The sequence below is a fragment of the Melospiza georgiana genome, chromosome 5 (genome assembly GCF_028018845.1).
Source record: "Melospiza georgiana isolate bMelGeo1 chromosome 5, bMelGeo1.pri, whole genome shotgun sequence".
NCBI lineage: Eukaryota > Metazoa > Chordata > Aves > Passeriformes > Passerellidae > Melospiza > Melospiza georgiana.
Window position 1 is genome coordinate 69,294,972 of NC_080434.1, and position 20,222 is coordinate 69,315,193.

General features: G+C 47.2%; 1 protein-coding gene across 2 annotated transcripts in view; it reads right to left on the minus strand.

Annotated features, from left to right (window-relative positions):
• The window catches only part of PTPRA (protein tyrosine phosphatase receptor type A), a 135,542-nt gene that overhangs the window by 42,076 nt on the left and 73,244 nt on the right, over positions 1-20,222 (minus strand). The window contains exon 2 of one of the 2 annotated variants that reach the window (XM_058024576.1): positions 33-226. The exons of the other annotated variant lie outside the window; for it this stretch is intronic. The gene's annotated coding sequence lies outside the window, so the exon portion shown is untranslated. The remainder of the gene's footprint in view (positions 1-32; positions 227-20,222) is intronic. 2 annotated transcript variants of the gene reach the window in all.

The window sequence follows — 20,222 nt, forward strand, 5'->3', positions numbered from 1 at the left end:
TCATGCAGCTCAATCTCCGTGCCTGTGCTTACCCTGAAATCCACCGGGGACACCTGTAGGTGCGGGGAGCAGCCAGCCCGTCCCACGGAGCAGCCCCCGGGGCTAACAAAGTGCCGCGGGAGCCGTGGAATCACCGCTTTACCTGCGGTAATTCTGCACCGCTGCTCAGTTCAGCCCTGTTGCCACAGTAACACTTGTGGTGTAGCCGAGATCACTGATTATGAAACTAGGGAAAAAAAAAAAAAAAAAAAATCAGAGGCTGCTAATTAGGATATACTCCAGTTCTCCAAAAGCTCCATATTAATGACATTACGATTGCGAGCGCAGGGAAAACAGATGCCAGGAAGAATCACCTCGGTCAGCACCCGTGGCCAACAGCTGCTTTTCTTTTTTTTTTTTTTTATTTTTGGGGCTTTTTTTTTATAGACAGGTCTTAAAAATTCAGCCTGCAAATTCCCTGTAAGATCGACTTGTTGTTTTCCTCCTCTTTGAGCAAACGTGCAAGACTCGGTGGAACAGTCTTTACTCTTTACATGTATTTGCATGTATTCTTTTCCCATTAGAATGGGAAAAGAAAAAACAAGGGTTGAGGATGAGGTACAAATGATGACAGCCACAGATGCATCCCCTGCATCCCCCATTAATTGTAGTTCTCTGGTTTCCAGATAAACCAAAATCATGATTTTACCAGTGGCTGTGAAGGTTTATAAACAAGGTTTGCAAAGGAGGGGGAGCTGGATTTGAAATGTGTTCCTCCTTGACTTCTGTGAGTGCCAAAAGCATTGTGAGGCATGTCTTCTGCTGAAGGTTTCAAGCTGAAAAGTCTGACTGGAGCACTTGTGCTGCCAGACACAACTGTTTTTCAGCACAATCCACAAATAAGACATTGGAGCGTGTTTCCAGGTGAAAGGAAAATTGCCTGACAGGTATTTCTGGAGCTGCAAGCCCAGAGAGACACTGCCTTATAAAAGTCAGCTCATCAAAATGCCACGATTTTTCAATTTTCTCAGATGACCAACGCAGTGAGTGGATGAAATGGTGCTGAACGTGCAGGGCCAGGGAAAAGTGAGTTCATGAATTTTAGAGTTTATAAGAGCTTCCTCTCCTGAAAGTGTCCAAGGCCAGGTTGGACAGGGCTTGGAGCCACCTGGGATAGTGGGAAGTGTCTCTGCCCATGGCAGGGGGTGGAACAAGATGCTCTTGAAGGTCCTGTCCAACCTGACCTTGATGGCCTCCAGGGATGGGGCAGCCACAGCTTCTCTGGGCACCCTGTGCCAGTGTTTTACCTCTCTCATTGTAATAAACGCGTTCCTTACATCCAGAACTTGGAGAACAACTGGGGACCCACCTCTTTATCCCCTGCTTTGAGGCAGGAAAATAAGTGAGATTAATTTTTTTTACTCCAGCAGCATCACCTAAAGCCTTGAAAGCACAGAGTCCCCCACTCACAACTGCGCGAAGCAATTTCTTCTCCCACTCATCAGCAATACTGAGGAAGTGTTAGATGGAGTGTTAATTACCTATAAATGTGATTTATCAGCTGGAAACAATACAAGACACCCACCAACCATCATTTACAAGCAACTGGCCAAGCATGAGGGCACCCAGTCCTGGGCAGACTGGGATTGGCACGTTGCAGATAACAAATTAATACAACCAGAGGGATTCAGCTGCATTTGATGGTTTAGTTGGAGGCATTATTTCCAACCTTTTAATAGGCTTATTTACAGGAATTAGTCCTTTAATGCTCTGTGCTTGTGTATCCAGGGCAGTGTAAGCTGGCTGGATGCAACCACAGAGAGAACATCTGCTTTTGTGAGCATTTAGGGAAATTACTGCCAATTACATGGATGGCAGGTGAGGGCAGCTGGGGAGGGAGGATCTGCCAGGAGGGATGAGGAGCCTTGCTGGAAGCTGATGTGAGCAGGAAGTGCCCTTGGAACAGAAATATCTCAGTAAAAAGGAGCTGCTGTTGCCCAGAGTGCCACAAAAACACCCAAAGCAAGGAAAGGATTTTCAAGGCCTGCAGAGTTTGGGGGTGATCCCTGCATCAAGGGAAATTTAAGTTGGATATCAGGAAAAAGTTTTTCACGGAAAGATGATAAAGTTCAGGAATTTTCTGCTTGGGGAGGTGGTGCAGTCCCCATCCCTGGGTGTGTTTAACAAAGCCTGGATGTGGCACTGGGTGCCAGGGTAGAGTTGAGGTGTTGGGGCTGGGTTGGACTGGATGATCTTGAAGGTCTCTTTCAACCTGGTCATTCTGTGAATTCTCTGAATCCCTGTAATCATTCACACTGTCAGCACTGTGAGCAAATCAGTCTCCCAAATATTTCTTCTCGCCACACCCTGCTTGCCCCCAGTGGCTCTATTTCCACCTTTATCTTTCTTTCTTTTTTTCCATCTGTTTTCCATCAATTTTTCTAACCTGTCTTTCTTCATCTTCCCATCTCCCATGCCCCAGAGGGGTGTCCTTATCTAAATGCTGCAGGCACAGGACATGGAGCCAAACCAAGCTGGGCACCTTCCATCATCGCTCCTGCTATAAACACATCATGTAAAAATACATTTATGGGTGTGACCAGAAGGCCAAGGGAGGGGATTCTGCCTCCAGTGCTGTGTCCAGCTCTGGGATCTCCAACATCAAGAGGACTTGGAGCTGCTGGAGTCAAGGAGGAGTCCAGGAGATGCTCCAAGGGCTGGGGGTGCTCACCTGGAGAAGGTTCCAGGGAGAGCTGGAGACGGACTGGGGACAAGGGATGGAGGGACAGGACACAGGGAATGGCTCCCACTGCCAGAGGGCAGGCTTAGATGGGATATTGGGAATTAGGAATTGTTCCCTGTGAGGGTGGTGAGGCCCTGGCACAGGATGCCCAGAGCAGCTGTGGCTGCCCCTGGATCCCTGGAAGTGCCCAAGGCCAGGCTGGACAGAGCTTGGAGCACCTTGGGACAGTGGAAGGTGTCCCTGCCCATGGATGGGGGTGGAACTGGATGATCTTTAAGCTTCCCTCCAACCCAAACCATCCTGTAATTCTATATTTCTTAGATTTATATACCTATAAACCTATTATAAACCAAATAAAATGTAGCTACTACAAATTATATCTAGATTTTGCTATAAACCTACAATTAACCCAATATCACTGCAATAAACATATTTCCTGCTGCCTGAAGATTGTAAGAACTAGTCCTAAACACCATGGTGGGTACAAGCCCCTGCTGGTACCAACACAAAACCTAATGTTCAGTAGTTCTGAAAAATATATAATTAAAATGCAGCTTCTTATCTTTGAAGTGATCAACCAACATCCTGGGACGACTGACTTTTAGCCCTCCCATGTTATTCACAATTCATCCTCTATTTTCATCTCCCCAACAAAAGGCTGAACCCAACTGTATTATTGTGAGCCAGGGCTTTTATCTCCAGCCTTTGGAGCAGTCAAGGCATGGCACAGAACAATGGCTCTCACAGGAGAACAAATACAATCTGAACAAAAATACCCTGTTGCTAAGGTCTAAACCAGCCTTTTTTTTGGGTAGCTGGGAATTCCAGAGCACCTCATAGTAAAAAAAAAAAAAAAAAACAAAAAAACAAACCCCCCCCCCCAAAAAAAATCCAACCAACCAACCAAACAAACAAAAAAAACCACCCCAAAACAAAACAAAACAAAAAAAAAAAAAGAGAATTAGGACTTGGATAGGAAAAGTAACCTGACATTCAGCACTGCTGTGTGTTCTTCCCTCCAGGATGGCATTGAAAATTCGAGTATGACATAAAACCAAGGAAAAGGAAAGTTGAAGTTGGAGGAGCAAGCCCAGAGGTCCATGGAGATGCTGGGGAGGTCCAGATGGGACCTCCTCCTCTCCAGGAAAGCCCCAGCTCAAACCACAACGATTTCTCTTATGAAATCCAGCCCAAAAGCAACCACAGAGCAGCTGTGTGTGGTTCCCACATCCTCAGCCAAGGGAGCAGCACCTGCTTCTGCTTTTGGGGTTCAGGAGAGAAATGCTCCTCCCCAAGGAACCCAAGGAACCGGGTCTGGCTGTGGTGTCCTCCCCACCAAACACAAGGGTTTCCAGCAGCAATGGGGCTCTGGGGTCAGGAAAAGCACAACTGACAGCCCTGGCAAGGTGGGATATTGGGTGAGGGGACAGCAGAGCCATGGTGGTCCATAGAAGCCACCAGCCTCCATGACCAGCCCTTCTTCCTCCCCTCTAGATGGAGCTGCAGGAGAAGCCTGAGGTCCCTCCCTAAAGTGAAGGTGGATACACCCCATCATCTCCAGAACAGAACCACACAGTCATGGAATGGTTTGGGCTTGAAGACACCTTAAAAACCATCCAGTTCCAACTCCTGCCATAGTGGTGGCCTTGAATGGAGCAATGATCATGGAATGGTTTGGGTTGGAAGGGACCTGAAAGATCATCTTGTCCCAAACCCTCTGCCATGGGCAGCGACACCTTCCACCATCCCAGGTGGCTCCAAGCCCATCCAACCTGGCCTTGGGCACTGCCAGGGATCCAGGGGCAGCCACAGCTGCTCTGGGCACCCTGTGCCAGGGCTCAGCACCCTCACAGGGAGGAATTTCTTCTCAATATCCAACCCTGCCCTTTGTCCTGTCACCTGCACCTCAAGTTCCTGAGGGAATTTCATTATTACCACTTTAATCATTCCATCCTGCCACCTACCAGTAAAACTCCCATCAAGGCAAATCAAAAAAATCCAGAGCCCCCCAAAATAATGCTCCCATCCTTTGGTGAGGCAATCCTGTGCTGAGAACCTGCTCAAAAGTCTGGAAGAGCTGCTGAGCTCAGGGACACCACAGAGGCAGCAGCTGCAGGAAGGAACAGCTCCTCTGGAGTGGCTGGAGTTTGGGTTTGCACAAATATTTATGGACACGCAGCAGTGAAGAGATGAATTCTGGACATTTCACGTGCAAAACAAACACAGAGAGGGAATTTCAAGTTTCCTTGATGACAGCAGAGCCTGGATGCATATGGAAGAGACAGCAGAGTCAAGGTAATGCTGGAATTCAGTTTTTTATGACCCATTTTGCTTTTTTCCCAATAAACAAGGTCTCCCTGAGCAGCCATTAAACATCAGCATTTGTCACTTAGATTTTAGTGATATGAAAACAAACATTAAGAGGCTATGACAGAGCTCAAATCCCCCTGTGTTAGGCACCTAAGCCAAACAAAATTATGCTGGATTAAATTCATTTCCATCCCAGGCAGAAGGACAGAGCCCTCCACTCAGGTTAAATCATTCCAACAGCAACGAAGACGACAGCACCCGAGACATCCCCATCCTTGAAAGTCCTTGCTGTTCCTTTCAAAAGGCTTTGAAAAGCAGCTTTCCTACAAAAACACCCATTTCCATCACGCCCTGGAGAGGAACATAATACACAGAAGGCTCCTCAGTGTTGCTGTTAAATAAGAGACCCCCCAAACCAGGCATGAAATGGTACAGGAGCTCCCACGAACAGAGAGGGCTTTCTGTGCCTGCAGGGACACAACACCAACTCTGTTGCTCCACACCAGGACAGTGTTTGGTGGTGCAAGGGCCCAGCCTGACAAACTCATCTCGTTTTTACAGGGTCACGGCATGGGTTGGGTTGGAGGGGACCTAAAACCCATTCAGTTTCACCTCCCTGACATGGATAGAGACACCTTCCACTAGGTCAAATTGCTCCAGTCTGGTATTTAACATTTCCAGGGATGCAAGGGCAGCCACAGCTTCTCTGAGCAACCTGTGCCTCCCCACCCTCACAGGGAATGATTTATTCCTAATATCCCGTCCATCCCTGCCCTCTGGCAGTGGGAGCCATTCCCTGTGTCCTGTCCCTCCATCCCTTGTCCCCAGTCCCTCTCCAGCTCTCTTGGAGCCCCTTTAGGCCCTGCAAGGGGCTCTGAGCTTCCCCAGGATCCTTCTCTTCTCCAGGTGAGCGCCCCCAGCTCTCCCAGCCTGGCTCCAGCCCTTGGAGCAGCTCCTTGGACTCCTCTGGATTTGCTCCAGCAGCTCCAGGTCCCTCCTGTACTGAGGATCCCAGAGCTGGACACAGCACTGGAGGTGCAGCATCTTGAGAGCAGAGCAGAGAACAGAATCCCCTCCCTTGACTTGTTGGCCACCCTTCTTTGGACACAGCCCAATTCTATTTCTGTGCTGTGAGCTGGCTCATTTTTCACCCATCAGCATCCCAAAACCCTCCTGGGCAGGGCTGCTCTCCATCCTTTCACCCCCCAGTCTGTTCTGACCCTGGGAATGCCCCAACCCAGGCACAGGACCTTAGACTTGGCCTTGTTTAGCCCCATGAGGATCACAAGGTCCCTCTTCCTCAGCCTGCCAAGGTCCCTCAGCACGGAATCCTGTCCCTCACGTGAATCACCTGCACCTCTCAGCTTGGTGCCACCACTTCTGACTCCTTGCCATGCACCCTGAGGCCATCCTGCCTTAAATCCTCCTTGTTGTCCTTAGTCCAAACCAAATCCAGTCCCATCCTTCTGTGACTCACATCTCCAAGCCATGCCCTGTCCCAAACCAGCCATTCCTGGATGATAATCTATGGGATTGGTTCATCCCAAATGGGTGATGCTGTACCCCAAACCATGCCCTGTCCCAAACCAGCCATTCCTGAATGATTATCTGTGGGATTGGCTCATACTACATGGGTGATGTTGTACTCCAAGCTATCACCTGTCCCAAACCAGCCATTCCTGGATGATTATCTGTGGGATTGGTTCATCCCAAATGGTGATACTGTACCCCAAGCCATCCCCTGTCCCAAACCAACCCTTCCTGGATGATTGTCTATGGGATTTGTTCATCCTACATGGGTGATGCTGTACCCCAAGCCATCTTGTGCTTGCACAGCAGTGAAGGGAGACCTGTAATCCTTCCATAACCAAATGAAGGGATCTTCCAAAGAGGAGGGAGAAAAGGAGAAGATGTCATTTTGGGACATGCAAAAGGCTTAAAACCAAAATCCTACGGATGGAAAAGGGGCAACATGTAATACACAGACAGCAATGGGGATGTTATGAGCAGTCAGTTCATTACAGGGTTATTTGTGGACACAGCAGTGCTGGGTTCATGGTTGGACTCAATGATCTGAGAGGACTTTTCCAACCTAAATGATTCTGTTTCTACCTTAGTAACACCCTCATGTTAGGGCAGTGATCTCAAAGGAACCATCTCCATATGATTTTATTTCAATTTCTCCACATAATTTCAGAGATCCAGATGTGATTTCCACAAGTGCCTTAACTTAAACATGAACCAATCAGCCTCCACTCCTCTGTGGAGAACTTTCCTCTGCTCCTCTCCCCCACAGGCATCCATCCCATGGGTTCTGGGTGTGATCTGCCTGCTTGCCTGCTTTTAAAACCCAAGTTTGCCAGATGTTCTGGGATCTCTTTATATCCTGTGTACATCCCTGATGCTCTGAGGTACAAATATGGGTACAATTACACATTTGGATGCTATGTAATGAGTGCTCCCCATCTCCCACTCTGGGAGCTGTAGGAAGGGCACACCTGGAGTTTTTGGAGAACATGGTGCCACCCTCATTCTCAGTAAATGAATTATCCCAAGAGCAGTGCAAGGGATTCACTTTGCTGAGGGAAAATCTGGTATCTCCACCACCAGTCTGCAGAGGCTGAAGACAAAGAATTCCTGGGTGGAATTCTGACTGTTCCCAGCTCCAAAGCAGTGAAGGTGACAGGCACAGCTCAGCCTCTAAAGCTGATTTTGCACCATTGGAAATGACTGGAAAGGGAGAGCACAGAGAAAAGCAGGGCAAGCCCTGCTCTCTCCAGGTGGCCTTTCCTGGCAGCAGCAGGACATTTCAGCTGTGGGACACTCTTAAACCACCTGGAGGAACCAGTTATTCATGGCAGAAGCTGAGACATCATTAAGAGTCAAGGAAGGAACATCAGCAATGGGGTGACTTTTAATGCTTGCTGGTGTGGACTGGAATGAAAATTAATGAGTTTGAAATGAAAGGCCACCCATCCCAACTCACACCCCAACACATCTCTGGCTGTGACATTAATGTAGGGCCAGGATCAACCCAACCCCATCTTTCCCAGACCTATCTGGACACAGAGATGAGATCCCCAAAAACACCTCACATTATCCAGCCTGGTGGCACTGCCATGGGCTGTTTTCCATCCCCGCCTGATTCTCCCCCTGCTCCTCAAAGAGGACACTTGGAGGGACAGGAGAAGCTGTAACACATCTCTGGAAGCTGCTTTAGTACCAAGGGAAAGACCTGGAGGGAAGGGAAGGGAAGTTTCAGGTGATTTGGCTGAAGGATGCAGCTGTTGCTGAGCAGCTTTAACTCCTCTCATCCCAGATCAGCTCCTCAGATTTTACCAGGACCTTTCCAGATGTTCCACTTGCTGGAACGATGCCACGTTTGTGTGTCAGACTAAACATCTGTGCTTTTAAGCCTGGGATTTTCAGATCAGATCTATGTGTTTGGAGGGGGAAAATAACAACACAAATTGTCTGTAAGGGGAGTTCCATTGAACAGAGCCACCATTATTTCCTCCTCCCCATCCCCCACATGAGCCCTCCTCCCTCCACAGGCAAAGCTTTTCAACAGATTTCAGGAAAATGTGGAGAAAAACAATATTGTACATTTTCTGTGGTCAGGCTTTTCCTGTTAAGTCAGAGAGGAGCTACCAGAAACAGAGCCTGCAGTTGGCATCTTCCCCTCCTGCCTCACTGCTTCAGGGGAGCACCAACCAAACTTGGGATCTGGAGCTTGAGGACCAGCTGGGAGCCCAGTGTGACCTGGGAAAGGGGCTGGTTCACCCCATGGGTGTGTGCACCACTCCTGCTCTTACAGGGCAGGGAGTGATGGAAGGATCACTGGAAGTGGTGACAGGATCCCTCCAGTTTGGGCTTCAGCGGCTCCATAAATCTCCATCAGCTCCACTTTTCCACCCTCCCAGCTCTCACTGCTGGAGCAGCCTTTGGTCCCCACCCTCTCTTGAAGACAAGAGTTAAATATTTCTGTGCTGACAGCTGGCTCTAATTTTTGGTCAGCTGTGGGGAACAGGATCTGTGTCTCTGGGCTGATGCTCCATCAGAAGGGCACTCAGTGTCCCACCATCAGCATCACCTTGTGCCTCAGCATCTTTGTTCTCTCACTGCACCTCCTCACAGGGAAGAATTTCTTCCCAAAATCCATCCAAACCTGTCCCTGCTGTCCAGCACCACTCCAGGGTCTTCCCTGTGTCCCACAAGATCCTCATGGCCCAGCAGCATTTTCATGTGGGGCTTTTGCTTCTTTCCCATTTTAAATGGGATGCTGGAACACAGCTGGGATGTAGAACACCAAAACTGGGGATTTAACAGCCCGGCAGGTAAAAACCATGAGTCACAAAGCACAGGAGCACTCAGGGACATCAAACTGCACGAGGCCTGCAGTAACCTGAGCACTGGGGGGTGGGAGGAGGGAAACCTGGCACCCAGCAGGTCCCTGGAGCAAAGCATTCCCAGAACCACACCTACAAGGTTCTGGGAATTCTCACCTGCCATGAGCCAGGGAGCCAGCCTGGAAGGAGGCGACAACCAGGGCAGCCAAGGACAGTGAAATGTCCCAAAGTTTTGCCATCACCTCCGTCCTTCCTCGTTGTCAGCAGCTTCAGCCTTGGGGAACTGGATATTATTTCAGCCTGACAGAATAACAGCATCAGGTTTTTGTGTGTGTCCCTGTGCACCCAGCTCCCCTCTGCCAGCCCACTTGAGCTCTTTTCACCCTTTTTATAGAGGAAACCAGCACCAGGATCAAAGGAGGCTCCTGGGGGAGAGGCTGATGGGAAAGGGCAGGAACTGTCAGTGAGGAGATGGGGCTGAGCAAAGTGAGGGCTTGTTCCTTTGTGCTGCAGCCTCTGGCCATGTAACCTGAGTGGCAGCACAGATTATGCTGAGTAGCAGAGGAAGCAGAGAGGAAAACACCTGTGTCTGAGTTGATGGAAATACTGGGGGACTGCATGAAAGGGAGAGCTGCTTCTGCTCCTCCTGAGTGTCACTGCTCTGGGTCATGCTAAAAAAGGTTCAGTGTTGCTTTGCTTATTTTTCTCTCAGTTCCATCAGGTTCTGTGTGCAAAGAGGGCTGCCAGATGATATTTAATGCCTCAAATACAGGCAACTCAAATACAGGCCCTCAAATGACCCCAGGTTTTACTGGGAGAGGAAAATTTGATTTCAAGTCTTACCTTGGAAGTCCTTTGGTTGAACTAGATGGAAGAGGCTCTATTGGGAAATGAAGCAAACACAAGGAGGTGTTAATTCCCTGCGGAACCAAGCCCTGGCATTCCCACAGGATGGACCAACAGGAGTGGTCTTTCTCCTTCCTTTTCCCCAGCAAAATGAGAAGCATCTCCAACATTGGGCTATTCCGTGCCTACCAAGACATCTGGGGTTTGGGTGGAAGAACAACTAAAGGTTTTCATGCAACTCCTCAGTCTCCCCACACATCCATCTATCTCTGGTGTGCTTTGAGAGCAAAATCCATGTTAAGGCAGGGAAAAGTGGATTTTAGTTTTTTTTATGGATCCTTTGCAGTTCTTTGATCCTCTCAGCACCTCTGGGAGCACAGATCCCAGCCTGCTGCTTGCTCACACACTGAGGGAGAGAGGAAAGCTCTCAGGGATCTGCATCATGGATGTTCAAAGCCTTCTATTCACCTTGGGCTGTGTTATCCAACTCTTTTCAAGGAGGACTCCTTGTGAAAGTCAGTTAAAGGCAGGGCCAGCCTGTATTTACCTTGGCACCTGATTGCCTTCCAGAGCCCTCCTATTTCCTCCCTGAGTAATTAATTAATGGCTTGTCAGTGAGGAGAGGAGGAATAAAGAACTTCACCCCATTATTCCCAAGTCTTTTGCCACTGTGGCCAAGCCCTTGACCATGCCCAACACCTGCAGTTTGTCACAGTATTGGGAAATACAGAAACTACCAATAAAAACCCTGTGATCCTTCTTTTAGGATGTTACAGGGATTAAGGTGCTTCCAAAGATGAGATGCAAGGTCACCCACAAGTGCTGGAGCTGATAAACAACCCCAGAACTGCTTTATAATCTCTGCCAAACAAGTCCAGTATATCAGAATAAGGTTCAGAAAGGTGAAACACCTGTTATATATAATTTCCAAAGCTCCTGCTGAGGGGGATAAAAAATAAAATCCAAATAAAATCACTCCTTGCTGCTGCTGCAGAAAGCTTTAATCCCAGGCTCCAGGAGCTTTCTCTCCCAAATTCAGCACATTGGAACACACTGCTGTTGCCCAACTAACCCATATTTTTTTTCTCCCTTTATGAACTGGGTGAATAAGTTCATAAAATCACAAAACCATCTTATTTCCACTGAGAAAACCCAATTCCCTCCGAGCAAGGTGCAATCCCAGCCTCGCCGAGTCCCCTCCTGACCCATTTACGGAAGTGCTGCCGCGAGGATTTCGGCCTGATCCGCCCTGGAAAAGCCTAAAATTACACTGCCCTACAAAGAGCTGGGATAAATCGACCCCTCTAAGCAAAGGGGTTGCCAGGCTTTTATCTTTTATCTTACAAATTTTATCTTGCCCCCATTGTTGGCTGACGCTGGAGCGGAATAATGAGACGATGCGGGGCTCTACGGGGCACGATTGGAAAACTCTGCCTTAGCAACTCAATTGTGTTCCTGATGCCTGTGCTGGCTTTTATACACAGCTACTGGTTTGGAAAGCTGCTCCTGATTGCACACACTCACCCCATAAAGATGCATTTATGATTTTCTTTCACTTATTTTTTGCCTGGTGTTACGGTGAAGGAAATGAATTGTGAGGTTTGGGGCTGGGATGGAGAAGTGTTTTTATAAAAAAGTCTGGGGGGGATTGTTCTGGTTGGGTTTTCGTGCCCTTCATCCAGTCTAGACATGAAAGTCTCAGGATGCAGATGATTTCCACCTCTCTGCAGAAATTGTGCCATGGTATTAAAAAAAGGGATGAAAGGAACAATAAGCACTGAGATGTGTCTAAAATTAGAGGTTTACAAAACAATCTGAGTTTATAATATCCCCAGTACAATAAAAGCCAAGAGCAAGCAGGCCAATTATTTAAAAACTGCAGGATAAAAGGAAACCTTGATCAAAACTGTTATCAGGGGAACAAATCTATCTTTATTGTGTTGCTGACTGAAATAACTTTTCTAAAATTGCCACTATGCTGCTAAGAATTAGCTAAATAGAACCAACACACCAAAATCAAAACTGCCTTGTCCAAACCATCAACATGACAGCAGCCCACAGTTCTTCCCTATTTTCTGCCAAGGTTTAAATTCCAGTGTGGTTTTCACTCTATGCACCTTCACTCATCACATAGAAAATGGATGAGTTGATTTCCATGTGATCTTCAGTTAAATTTGCATTTTGTGTCTCAAGTGGTAGCAAAGCTGCAGTTCCAGGACTTTAAGTGAATGGGTAAATTAAGAGGAAAACACCAAAATTGTGTTTGCTTTGCTGGTGTTATTATTTTTAATATTAATCTTAAACAAGGAGCAAAATTGATACAACAGCAGTGCCAGAAATATCCTCCTCCTTCTGCCAGGGGAGATGAAAATGTCGTTTAAAATACTGGAGGGAAAATAATATTTACAAATCACTGCTGAGAGGAGGGATGCAGAACCAGCAGGGGACTGGAGATTATGCAGCATCCAACTTCTGCTGTCCCTGACCACTGGGAGAATTCAGGAGGAATTTAGAGTTGGCAAGGGGATAAAGTCACTGTCAAGGAGGATGAACTTCTCATTTGAAAAGCCATCTTTTCTTCTGAGGGTAGAGCAGATCCTCCAGAAACATGACCTTGCTCTTGTGTGAGGGAGTGAAGTCTCTCACTTCAGAAAGTGAGAGACCCTGTGAGCAGTTGTGCATTTTGTGACCATTTTGGGTTCATCTTGGGTTCATTTTGTGACCATTTTGGGTTCACCTGGGATGTAGCCCTGGCTGGGCTCTTGTGCTGCCCAAGGTGCATCCATTGAGGCCTCCTAATAAATCCCTGCTTTATAAAGTCACTGTCAGGGAGGATGGAGTTTTCCTTTGAAAAGCCATCTTTTCTTCTGAGGGTAAACCAGATCCTCCAGAAACCTGACCCTGGTTTTGTGTGAGGGAGTTAATGTGCTCTGAGCACAGATCCTGGGGAGATCTCCACAGGCTTTTCCTGAGGAGAGGTTCAATTCTTGCACATGAAATAAGAAAATGCGAGCCCTGAAGGAGAGAATCAAATAAAGATGGGCACTGCAGTGCCCATGGCCTCCAAACCAGGCATGTGTGGACTCTGTTCACATGCACCCCTGTATCTCCAGGACAAAGACAACCATGGAGCTGGATTTGCTCAACTGCACCACACAAGTTGCTCCTTTACCCAGTGCTCTCTAATCCTCATCTTCACTGCTCCAGCTCTCTCTAACCCAAGAATTCACACTCAGCACTAAACCAAACTCAATCCATCTCCTTCCTAAATGTTACACACAGTCCACTTTCTCACTTTTCCCTCCTCCCACGTCCTACAGCTGTTTCCTCCGTCACAACCATCATTCCTAGGTAAGAAATGATTCCCAGATCTCCCCATTCCTCCTTGGAAATCCATACCAAGTCACAGATCCTTGCTTTTCTCCCCATCAACAGGCACAGCACTCACCTCAGTAGTAAACAAGGTTGGTGGCAAAGCACTCATGGCCATCAAGCTGTGATTCAGCCAAGACACACCAAGGGCCACGAAATTTAATGTTACAGCTGGGGCAAATCCTAACCTGCTTCACAAGGGTTCCTCATCACCAACCTGCAGGATGACCAAGGGGAAAAGAGAGGGGAAATAAAGAGTTCATGGCCAGCTACAGGGTACCCAGAGAAGCTGTGGCTGCCCCTGTGACGCCTCAGGTTTTGGCTTTTCTGTTTTTCACATTCTGTGCTGCTTTAGTGTCTGGGTCTGGGTTTCATATGAGGGGATGGTGAGCTCTGTGCACAGAGCAGGGAGACAAAACAATTCCTGCTCCAGCTGGGGACCAAGGACAAATGATCCAAATCTCAGGCCCAAGAGCACAAACACCGTGGGCTGAAAAGAGAAAAACAAGAAGGATGGGACTGCATGGGCTGGGGCTGGAATGGGACAATTAACTCCAATATGCAAATGGAGCAAAATTATAAAAGTGAGAGACCCCGTGACCAGTTGTGCATTTTGTGACCATTTTGGTTCATCTTGGGTTCATTTTGTGACCATTTTGGTTCATCTTGGGTGCAGCCCTGGCTGGGCTCTTGTGCTGCCCAAGGTGCATCCATTGAGGCCTCCTAATAAATCCCTGCTTTATTCTTTAGCTCTGTCTAACCTCTGTTCTGGGTCAGCCTTCTCTAGGCATTGCCTGGATCTCTGGAAGTGTCCAAGGGATCATTGGATGGGCCTTGGAGCACCTTGGGATGGTGGAAGGTGTCCTTGCCCATGGCAGGGGATGGAATGAGATGACCTTTAAAGAACCTTTCCAACCATTCCCACTCATACCCAAATATCCACCAGGCTGAGCTTTAATGCCCATTCTGTGATACTATAATGACACATTCTGCCCCAACTTCTTCCCCATCCTGCCCCAATTTCTTCCCCATTCTCAGAGCTCATGGAGCAATAATAAACAGGATTTTTTGTGGGTGAAAGTCAAGGAAAAGCTGTTCAGATCTCAGTGAAACCATTTTCAGTTCACAGGCTCCCATGGACACCAGGCAGTTTTGAGAGATGCCTCAGCTGCAGGAAGGGGAAGAGCACTCCCTGCAAAGATGGTTACACCCTCCTAAACCTAGAATCACAGCAGGGGATATAAAAAAAACCTTTTAAAATTAAAAATATTTCATAGTAGCAGAATCACAGCTCAGAACAGCAACCTTGTAAGCAGTGACAGACCCCTGAGGCCACCACACTCCTCAGTCCAGTGCCCTTCCCAGGAGGAAAGGGGTTTTTTTCCCCAGGAGGAAATGAAAACCACATGGACTGGCCAGGGAAGGGATCAATTAGACCATCTGGTCCTACCCACCACGCAGCAAAAACTGCTCCCTACAAGAAATTTCCCCAATTGCTTTATCCAGTCTCACTTGAAAAGTCCAAAGCAGTGGAGTTTCCAGCTCTTCTCCTGGGATATGATTTCTCCCTGCAGGAAGCCTTTCCTAGCAAGATTTTCCTTTTGAAAATGTCTTCATTTCAATTTGCTGCCCCCCTCTCTCCCCTGCCTGTGAGCGTTTGTGAACTACACTAATGAAACAGATTAATACCAAAAAGGAATTACAATTTAGGAATAAATTAGTTTATTTTCCTTTTATCCTCTACCAAAACCCCTCAACATGTCAAAGGAAGTCAGAGTCTCCCTGAAATCTTCCTTTTTAAATTGGTCCCACTGCTCATAATTACACCTCCCCTCTATCCATACAAGTTACTTTGTTTTTCTTTTCCCCTTCTCCTTTTTTAGGGAGGAAGGAAAGGAAGCAGAGAAAAGAGTAAGAAAGGGTGGGATAAGGGGACAGGGCAGAGGGACCCATCCCATCTGCTCAGCCTTAACTGCTTCCAACACTCCCCAAGTGTCTGAAAATGAAGTTATGATTCTGGTGTTGCCTGATGAATATTTTCAACTTCATTCCAGATGAAGGATGTGAGTTTATCCAATAATTGGGTTTTCTGCACCAGGAAACAGCTTCCACTTCCCAGAAATACCAAGGAGAAAGGCTGAGACGTGGCCAAATCGTGGGCAGCAGCTTGGAGAGAAAAAGGAGTAAGGGCTCAAATGCTGCCCCAAAGAAATAATTGCTCACAAATGTTGGGAGGGCTGCAAGAGACAAACAAAGCCCCAAACACCCACCAGGCTGGAGGTTGAGCACACACTGATAAAGGGTGTCAAAAATGCAATGGTTTCAAAAAATGCCCTTGAAAAAGTACTGGGTGGGAAAACTCTGCTTCAGCCACCATCCTACTTCCCCAAAGGATTTTATATTCATATCTGGTGGTAAAAAATATTCTAATTTATTACCAAAAATGGTTATTTTGGGCTTGATCTTCAGCAAATAATGACCCACTGGATTCAAGAGCCTGCTGCCACTTCAAGGTCCTCCCCCTGGGGCAGGGACACCTTTCACCAGCCCAGGTTACTCCAAGCCCCATCCAACCTGGCCTGGAACACTCCCAGGGATGGGGAAATACAGGGATGGAAATCAGAACTCATTAAAGGCTGTTCCCATCCCAGAGATGCCCAGCTCAGTGTCACTTTTTAAAGGTTTCCACTCCTGCCAGGAGTTTTGCTGGGATCTTGTCCAAAACCATCCAAACGTGTGTAAATCCTTGCCATAAAAGGATCTGAAGGCCAATGGGATTTTTTTAGGTGGGAGGGCTGCTCCAGGTAGGAAAACCCATCAAGTTTTGTGGTAAAAACTATTCTAATTTATTACCAAAAATGGTTATTTTGGGCTTGATCTTCAACAAATAATGACCCACTGGATCCAAGAGCCTGCTGCCACTTCAAGGTCCTCCCCCTGGGGCAGGGACACCTTTCACCAGCCCAGGTTACTCCAAGCCCCATCCAACCTGGCCTGGGACACTCCCAGGGATGGGGAAATACAGGGATGGAAATCAGAACTCATTAAAGGCTGTCCCCATCCCAGAGATGCCCAGCTCAGTGTCACTTTTAAAGGCATCCACTCCTGCCAGGAGTTTTGCTGGAGATCTTCACTCCCTCTTGTCCAAAACCATCCAACCATGTGTGTAAATCCTTGCCACAAATGGATTTGAAGGCAAATAGGATTTTTTTAGGTGGGAGGGCTGCTCCAGGTAGGAAAACCCATTGAGGAAGATGTGAGGGAAGCTCACACTGCAGAGGAACTCTCTGCTTGCTTCAGCAGCAACATTTAATTCCCACCCTTGTACAGCATGTTCTGATATTTAAAAATATTCAGCTGACTTCCACATCTCCTGTGCCCTTTATTTTTCTGACAGCTTCTCCTGGATGGGAAGTACAGGAAAATCCAAACTGCAGCAACAGAGCAAAGAGCCAGGAACCACTGCAGCCACTGCCCCGGGGCCAACTTTGGGGTGGTTTTGTTTAAAACACGACTTTTAGAGAGCTGTAAGAATAAATATATATTCTAAACCCTCTAACACTTATTAGAGGTCTAAAAAAAAAAGGCAGTTTTGGAAATAGGAAGTGCAAACCCAAAGGGAAAGGCAGAGCACAGGGAGGCAGCCTGCCCTTCCCTGTCTCCCTTTCTTGGCTGCAGGGAGCAGCAAGGAAGTGATTATAAAGCATTTATTTGTAAAATCACAGCCAATAAATCCAAGAGCAACAACAGCAGCCTCCCTCACACTGCTCTGTCCATGGGTGGGGGGAAATGAAGGAGAGCTGAGGTCTGACCAGCAGGCAGGTGCATGGCTGCAGAGCTTCACTCCCAAAATTTTTGGGAAGAGTTCAAGCCTATAAAGTGAAATATTCACCCAGACTGCCTCTTACCTCTGCTTCTTGAAGCTCTAGAAAATAAAAAAAAGCCTTAGAAAGGAAATGACAGTTGTGCAATGAAAATGCCTGAAAAGGTTAAAAAGGAAAAAAAAAAAAAAGGACTGGGCTGTTGAATGAGGAAATGAGTAAGGGAGAGCAAGAGAAAATAAAACAGTACAGAAAAAGCCATCTAAATTCTCCTCCCCTTTCCTGGATACAAATACCAGCACAAGAAAACCGTAGGAAGCGAATCTGACTGCTTTGAAAATCACTGAGGTCAAAAGCCTGACAGAAGAAAGGAAAAAGGATTAAACAAAGGGATGATATAATCTATCCAGCTATAATTCAAACCTTGGAGGTATAAATAGCTCCACTACAGGCCTCAAGTCAACCACTAATTTACACTGCAATCAGGAGGGGGAGGCAGATCCCCATCCCCACAAGCAGATTAATCCTTAATTGCTCATTTTTGCATTTCTGACACCTTTCTTTGAAGTACCAAAGCTGGTACCATCTCACAAAATGCCTGGCAAGCCTGAAAATTGGAGAGATGAGCCTGGCTGCTGCTTGTTTGGGTCCCAGATGCTGCTGTGGGTCCTGAGTGCAGAGAAGAAAGGAGATGGCCCCAATCCATGGGGATAAGAGAGGATCAAAGCCAGCATTTCCCAGTTTGACACAAAGGGAAGCAGGACTCCAATGGCGGCTCTGTGTTTCACAATGTTTTCCCAAGGCTTTAATTGCAGATAAATACTCACTGGGATATTCAAATACTTTTGAACACTTCAATCGCTTCAGAGGCTCTGTAAATCCCTCTAGGAATATTGGGGAGGATGGGGTGTGTGGTGTAAGAGCAGCAGGATCAGCAGGATCATCTGCTGGTGGCTCTCAGAGAGGGACACCCAACCCCTTCTCCTGTGCTGTGTCCTTGATTCATCTTGATCCACGTCAGGAAGGCAGGGACAGTGATGGGAAAAGAACTCTAGGTGAGCTCCTTCAGTCCCTGACACATCCTCTATGCAACTGCATTGATTTTTAGGGGAGAAATTCACAGAATCACAGAAATTCAAGGTTGGAAGAGACCTGTAAGATCATCAAGTCCAACCCATGTTCTAACAATTCAACTAGATCATGGCAGCAAGTGCCACATCCAGTCTTTTTTTGAACTCTTCGAGGGATGATGACTCCACCACCTCACTGGGAGATTCCTTCATTCCTTCGTTCTTCACCACATTCCCAACTTCTGAAGTTTGGTTCAAGAGCAGAACCCTTCCTGTGTGTCCATCCCATGTTCCCACGAGGAATGGCTGTGTCCTGACACGCCCTGCAATTGTCCTGTGGGTTAATTAACTCCCCTGCCCCTGTTAATGACCCTCACTGCATCCCAGCCTATCTGAATTGAATGAAAATGCCATCCTGGAGCCAGGATCATGGAATGGGATTCGGGCTGGAGGGATCTTAAAGATCAAGTCCCAACCCCTGCCATGGGCAGGGACACCTTCCACTGTCCCAGGGTGCTCCAAGCCCCATCCAGCCTGGCCCTGGGCAATGCCAGGGATCCAGGGGCAGCCACAGCTGCTCCAGGGCTCCCCACCCTCACAGGGAACAATTCCTAATTCCCAATATCCCATCCATCCCTGCCCTCTGGCAGTGGGAGCCATTCCCTGTGTCCTGTCCCTCCATCCTTTGCCCAAAGTCCCTCTCCAGCTCTCCTGGAGCCCCTTCAGGCCCTGAATTCCCCCTTCCCTGCTGCCCTCAATGTGGGATCACCCAGGGCACATCCAGCCTTTCATCCACCAACATCCCCAAGACTTTCAGGGCTGCCATTTCCCAAATCCCTGCTATTTTCTGCTGATGAGACACAGCATCCCATATAAAAATTCCTATCCTCTAAAACATCAGAATTTGTTTAACCAACAGCTTTCTCCTAACACCATCTCATCAGTCACCAGCCTCCATGGTGCCCAACCTCTGCCACACAAAACTTTGAATTATTCCTTTTGGGAAGCATCCAGCTTGATGCCACTATCAGGGGTGGTTTTATTTTTAATTTTTTTTTTTTTTTGTCTCAGTGGGTTATTTCATTAGGATGTGCCCCTGGAGTCCTTATTCCAGGCTGAATGTGCAGCTAGTGGGAAGAAAGACTTCTTGATGATGCATTTTCCTACCAAAATAGAAGCAGCATCTTTAAACACAAACAGATTTCAGCTTCCAGCACGACAGTCCCAGGGCAGGAGACTGAACCAGCTTTAACTACTGAAGCCACACAGGGAAGAATTTGTGAAAAAAAAAGGAAAAAAAAGAAAAAAAAAAAAGTGTGGTTTCTGCATTACAGCAGCCACGTGCTCCAGATGGATTCAATGCCATGTGGGCTGGTGAGAAAAAAAATAACTTTGCTCCTCCCCCGAAACAGAAGTTGGGACAATTCACATCAAAAGTGGATCAAGCACAAAGCAAAAGTCACCAAATGCTTCAAAAGCAGTGAATTGTACCAAATTCAGATGTTAAAGCATCACTGGGAAAAAAAAAACAACCCACAATGCTCTGTGGTATGAAACTCTGAAAATGTATGTTAAAAATTGTGTAACACAGAATTTTTCCATATTTTTGCTCCCAAGAATAAAGACTGGGATAAATCAACAGCTGAAAGGGCTGAATGTCATCTTGCTGTGAGCCTTTGTTCATAAAAATCAGAGTATGGATGAAATCATTCAAGCTGAAAGGAAGTGCAAA